This window comes from Tamandua tetradactyla, chromosome 5, assembly GCF_023851605.1.
Source record: "Tamandua tetradactyla isolate mTamTet1 chromosome 5, mTamTet1.pri, whole genome shotgun sequence".
NCBI classification, from domain to species: Eukaryota; Metazoa; Chordata; class Mammalia; order Pilosa; family Myrmecophagidae; genus Tamandua; species Tamandua tetradactyla.
The window spans coordinates 118,304,849-118,311,779 of record NC_135331.1 but is presented as its reverse complement, the minus strand read 5'-3'; the positions used below and the strand labels follow the sequence as shown (position 1 = coordinate 118,311,779).

Here is a 6,931-nt window from a genome sequence, read left to right as displayed (position 1 = left end):
TTCTTATCTCTAAATATCAGGTTATACATATATAAAACAGCCTCTCAAAATCCAGAAATAACACATACTGCTCCAGACTATAGGCAACTGCTATAAAAGCTTATAATCTAGGCTGTTTTCTTATAAGTACTTTCTAAATGAGATCATACAATGCTTGCTCTTTTGTTTCTGGCTTATTTCGTCTCATCAAATGTCCCACAGTTTCATTCACAAAGTTACATGCTTCACAACTTTGTTCCTTTTTGTATCAGCACAATATTCAATCATATGTATACACCATTGTTTGCCAATCTACTTCTCAGTCAGTGACTCCTTTAGCCACCTCCATTCATTGGGCATCATGTATAATTTCCAAAGACAACAGTCCATCAACACTCTTAATTTTAAATAATTGCATTGTTCCCAAGAGAAAGATAATCAATAAATTCACCCTCAACAAATAGAAAATCCAAACCTCCCCTTAAGACTTGCCCCTCCTCCCGTTATTTACCCCTGGTATTGCTATGGCACTGTTGTGTTTTCTCTAGCACAATATCTTGAAGATGTTCCCTTATGTTTTGTTCTAGGTGTTTTATACTTCTAGTTCTTATAAGTAGGTCTTTGATCCATTTTAAATGAATTTTTTATACAATGTGAGATAGGGGTTCTCCGTCATGCTTTTTCCAATGAGTATCCAGTTCTTCAAATACCATTTGTTGAAGACATTATTCTTTCCCAACTAATTGGACTTAAAAGCCTTGTCAAAAATCATTTGGCCATAGATGTGAGAGTCTAGTTCTGAACTCTTGACTTGATTCCTTTGGTCTAAGTTTTGGAGTGATGCTATTTTGACCACTATTACTCTAAATATGTCTTTTTTTTTTTACTTGTCAATTCATTTTTATTTAAAAAACAATGCTGTTTTCAAAATATAAGAAATAGACCTATTTTTCAAGAACCACTTAAATATGGTTTTGAAAATCTCAATGTTTATTTACTACAAATGTAGGGTGGTACAAAAGCATTTGTAGATGTATATAACTAAAAAAACCATAATTATCATTCTGGCATCCTTTATATTCACAAGATCTCTACAATAATTCATGAAAGTAAAATCAATATTGTTCATTAATGTAATTTGTATCTAAGCATGAATTTGAACAACCAATATAGACTGATAATTTAATTTAATTTATAGAGGGACTATTTCTCATTTCTATACAGTTTGCCAACAAACATACCACAAATATTCTCTATCTGTATAAGGGGATCTATAAGCACCTCCAATAACGTATTTATAGCCAAACTTGTGTTAAATAGCTGGATTCTTGAAGATCTGATTTTATAAATATACTAGGTGTCTATGCCAAAAAACAAGAACTGGATCCCAGACTACATTTTAAATTATGGAAGGAGCTTCTGAAAAAATTAAACATTAGTAATGGAATAAAACAGATATCAGATATATCTCAAACTTAGAGAAGTATATAACGTCTTAGTTTTCTCTAATAATGCCTTAAAATTGTGTTAAAAGTAAAGCACACTTATAATGGATTCTTTCTTACCAATATATTCCAATCTAAAAGCGTGTGGATTTGGACAACACATTTTCAGTAATCATTAAAATTTAATTTACCCTTGAAGTATGCATGACATTCTTATAAGAAGCCATCTTCCATCTTCTTACTACTGTCCAATGGTCAACTGGAAAACCAGTCCAGGTAAATGAGTTTGGAAAAAGCAGCAAATTCATCTAAATCCATGTAAAAACTTCTACCCGAATAATGAAATGAACAAATTTATGAAGCTCTACACTCAATGTCTGTTTTAACAGTGTGGATGGCAGCCATTTTAGGCAAAGGTAGCCAAACCCCAGAAATATAGGAAGGCAAAAAGCAGAAAAACATTGTGAAAACTTAGCAGTTCTTTGACTTCTTCTAATGATTACTGATAAGTTTCAATTATGAGCTATATATTCTTGTACTATTCTGAGTCGTATGTTTTAAACACAAAGGAGCATGTTGCTCTCTTGGGCAAATATACTGAAATTATGTTCTTTAGCTTACTTTCTCTTTTCTCTAAGGTCAACTAAAAAACATGAGACATTTTCATATATCACAAAATGATATAGCAGGTTGGTATCACTCTTACCAATTTGAGGGCAATTCCTTTGTAAAATCCACCGATGCCTTCTTTCCTCCATCTCATTACATTACATGCAATACACCCTTGAAAAAAATGTGTTGATCCTGAAGACGAGTTCTTACAACTTGAAAAGGGTATGTTGCTGCTGCAGTAAATATTCTGGATAATGCTGCCACAGGTATATATTTCACTGGCCTCCACTGGGCTCCTGGTGATCTATTGATATGTTGACTGTACTTCAATTTCAGCAATTCATATGCCATAAACTGAAAGGCACCATGTTAGGTTCCAAGCAGCCCAGGCACAGATCCCTTATACAATGCATGCATACCTTAATACTTATGTATTTTCACAAGTGTAAACATTCCTTTATACTGTCATTGTGGAGAGTTAACATCACCATCAAACTGTAACATAAGGCAAGTTTTATGCTACTGTAACTGAGACGAAGTATTCTGTTTCCTCTAACGGTTCAGCTCCTCCTTCTGTCTTATATGATTTCATGGCATCATGAAAAAAAAAAAAAAAGAGCAGGATAAACTGCACCCCATACATTTGGGGTTACTCCTTGATAAAGTCCCTGAAGTCCATCAAGTTTCTAATAGCAGTCAAGCAATGCAAAATTCCATTATGTTTTGGTCTCGGTTCCTCTCCATCACGCTCAGACACAGCAGAAAATCGTGCTCCATGAGGTCGACCTAGATACGGGCTGGCTCTGACCTGTCATAGGCTCCAGGCCTGCCAATGACACGGTGCCCAGGGAAGCCAGGTGGGATGCGAAGCAGTGACACCGCCTTAGCCGCAGTCGCAGCAGAACCGCAAAGCTGAAGCCCACCGCGGTGCTCTTGGGACCTACTCCAATGCCCTTTAAATAAACTTTAAAGTCAGGAAGTCTGAGTCCTCCAACTTTGTTCTTTCTTTTCAAGGTGTTGTTGGCTATTAGGGCCCCCTTACACTTCCAAATCGATTTGATGATTAGCTTTTCTAGTTTTGCAAAGTAGATTGTTGGAATTTTGAGTGGGATTGCGTTGTATCTGTAAATCATTTTGGGTAGAATTGAAAACTTAACAATATTTAGACTTCCAATCCATTAGCATGGAATGTCTTCTTTATTTATTTAGATCTTTTTTTTTTCCTTTAGCACAGTTTTGTACTTTTCAGTATATAAGTTCTTTACATCCTTGGTCAAATTTATCCCTAGATACTTGATTCTTTTGTTATTGTCAATGGCATTTTTTCCTTGATTTCCTCTTCAGATTGATCATCACTAACAGAGAGAAACATTACTGATTTTTATGTGTTGATCTTGCACCCTGCCACTTTGCTGAATTTGTTTATTTACACCAGTAGCCTATTGTTCATTTTTCTGGACTTTCTATATATAGGATCATGCCATCTGCAAATAGTGAAATTTTGGACGTCTTTTATTTTTTTTGTTCTTGCCAGATTGCTCTAGCTAGAACTTCCAGTAAAATGTTGAATAACAATGGAGACAATGGGATCTTTATCTTGTTCCAGATCTTAGAGGGAACATTTTCAATTTTTCACCACCTTTATTATTTTGAGGACATTACCATCTGTTCCTATTTTTCTAAGTGTTTTTTATCAAGAAAGGATGCTGGATTATGTCAAACACCTTTGATGCCTCAAATGAGATGCTCATGTGTTTCCCCCTCCTTCATTCTATTAATGTAGGGTATTACATTAATTGATTTTCTTATGTTGAACTACCCTTGCATATCTTGGATAAATTCCACTTGATCATAGTATGTAATTATCTTAATGTGATGTTGGATCCAATTTGCAAGTATTTTGTTGCAGATTTTTGCATTTATATTGATTAGAGAATTTGGTCTATAATTTCATTTCTTATAGTATATTTATCTGGCTTTGCAATTTGAGTGAAGTTGGCCTCATAGAATGAGTTAGGTAGTGTTTCCTTCTCTAATTTTTTGGAAGTGTTTGAGCAGGACAAGTATTAATTCTTCTTGGAATGTTTGGTAGAATTTACCTTGAAGCCATCTGGTTTCCAGGCTTTTCTTTTTGTAAGGTTCTTGATAATTATTCAGTCTCTTTACTTGTAATTGGTCTGTTGAGATCATGTGTTTCTTCTATAGTCACTGTAGGCTGTGTTCATTTACAAATTTGTTCATTTCATCTAGACGTCTAATTTCTTGGCCTGCAGCTGTTCACAGTATCATCTTGTAATCTTTTTTATTTCTGTGGAGTCAATGTTAATGGTGCCCCCATCATTTCTGATTTAATTTATTTTTATCTTCTCTCTCTTTATATTTGTTAGTCTAGCTAACGTTTGTCAATTTTATTGATCTGTTCAAAGAAGCAAGCTTTTGGTTTTGTTAATGCTCTCTATTGCTTTTTCTTTTTTCTTTTTCTATTTCATTTATTTCTGCTGTAAGTTTTACTATTTCTTTCCTTCTGTTTGTTTTGTGTTTAGTGTAGTGTTCTTTTTCTTGTTACTCTAGGTTTGCAGTTAGGTATTTGATTTTAGCTCTTTCTTCTTTTTTAATGTAAATATTTGGGGCTATGAACTTTCTGCTCAGCACTGCCTTTGCTGCATGCAATAAGTTTTGATATGTTGTGCTCTTGTTTTCAGTCATCTCAAGATATTTACTGATGTCCTTTGTAATTTATTCTTTGACTCACTGATTGCTTTTGAATGTTTATTTCAACTTCCATGTATTTATGGATTTTTCAGCTCTCTGCCTTGTTATTGACTTCAGTTACATTCCATTGTTGTCAGAGAGGATGTCTTGTATTATTTCATTCTTTTAAAATTTATTAAGAATTGTGTTGTGACCCACCACATGGTCTGTTCTGGAGAACAATCCACGTGTACTTGAGAAGAATACGTACCCTGCTGGTTTGGGGAACAATGTTCTGTATACATCTGTTAGGTATAGTTCATTTATCTTACAATTCAAGTTCTCCATTTCTTTATTGATCTTCTGTCTAGATGGTATATTGAAGTCTCTAAATATTATTAAGAGGTGTCTATTTCTTCCTTTAGTTTTACTAGCGTGTGCCTCATATATTTGTGGCACTGCTGTTAGGTGTTATTACTTCTTGGTGGATAACCCTTTTTTTAATGTATAGTATACTTCTTTGTCTCTTATAACAGCTTTGACTTAAAGTCTATTTTCTTCAGTATTAGTAAAACTTCCCCAGCTCACTTTTGCATGGAATATTTTTTTCTATTCTTTCACTTTCAGTCTTGTAGTGATTTGAAGCTCTTATGAATCCCAGAAAGGGCCATGTTAATTTAAACCATGCATGTGGATGCAGATCTATTGTGGGTGGGGCCTTTTGGTTAGGTTATTTCAACTGAGATGTGACACATCCCTTTCAAGGTGGATCTTAATCCTTTTACTGGAGTCCTTTATGATAGGAAAAAGAACACAGAAAAAGCCTAGAGGACATACAGCAAAAGTCCCTAGAGGATCTGGGAGAGGAAGCTACTGAAGCCAGAAGCTGAAAGCAATGAGACCCCTAGAAGCTCATGTGCTTTCCCATGTGACAGCGGTGTCCCAGATGCTGGTGACCTTTCTTCAGAGAAGGTATTGTCCTGCTGATGCCTTAATTTAGGCATTTTCACAGTCTTACAACCATAAATTTGTAAGCTAATAAATCCCCATTGTAAAAGCCAACCTCTTTCTGATATATTGCATTCTGGAAGCTTTAGCAAACTGAAACAAATTTTGGTACCAGAAGAGTGGGTTGCCATGATTTGCAAATGCCAAAAATGTTGGAATGGCTTTATAAATGGATAAAGGGAAGATTCTGTTAGAATTGTGAGATACTTAGTATAAAGGCCTAGATTGCTTTGAAGAGACTTGGTGGAAATATGGATGCCACAGTGACATGACCTTAGACAGACATGATGAACGTGTCATTGCAAACTGGAAGAAGGCAACCCTTATTCTAATGTGGTAGAGAATTTGGCAAAATTGAGTCCTGATAGAATTCTGATGGAAGGCAGAATTTGAAAATGATAAGCCTAAACACATAGCTAAAAAGATTTCAAACTTAAATATGGAAAGTGCAGCCTGTCCTCTCCTTGTAGCTTGTAGTAAAATGCTAGAGGAAAGGGTCAGCTGAGAACTGAACCCTTGGGTACAAAGAAACCAGAAACTGATAGTTAGGAAAATTCTGAGCTTTTGAAAAATGAGTCCCCAGAGAATAGCACCCCAAATAAGGATTTAGCCAAACATGGAACCAGCCAGCCACTTCAATTTAAGCCAGGATTGGAAATGGAGTTATCCAGGAAGGATTTGTAGAAAGTCCTATTGTCTGACAATTGTGACCCTGTTTGCTGCTTGCAAAACTGACAAGTTTGTTGCAGGATCTGTATGAATAGAACCACTGCCAGTCTGGACTAAAAGGGACAAAAAAGTGACAGATTGAAGGAAAAATTACTTTAAAGGAAGAAAGATGAAAGCCAAGTTCTGTAGCTAAGCACCTTGGGCCTGGAGAGCAGGCCCACCCACGTGCATGGAAAGGCTGAGTTTGCCCCAGATTTTGTGGTGGGTGGGTGTTCCACCTGTTTGTTCAGGAAGAGTGTTATACCCTAGAGGAGGTGGTGGCTGCCCCATTGTTCAGGAAGAGTGCTGCCTCACCAGGCTTCAGAGAGGGTGGAACACATTCCCCATAGATTTAGGAGCATCTGGCTGCTACCCCAGTGTTCTGATGTAGTGAAGCCTGTGTCCAGGAGATTCAGGAGAGTCTGGCTGCCAGCTTGATGCTTAAGGAGAGTATGGATGAGAGCATGATCATGTTGGAGCCCTCAATC

The 6,931-nt window shown here is 36.2% G+C and overlaps 1 pseudogene; it reads right to left on the bottom strand.

Moving 5' to 3' along the window:
- Positions 1 to 2,041: 2,041 nt before the first annotated feature.
- LOC143682703 (solute carrier family 25 member 32 pseudogene) lies at positions 2,042 to 2,851 on the bottom strand (annotated as a pseudogene).
- Positions 2,852 to 6,931: the final 4,080 nt, after the last annotated feature.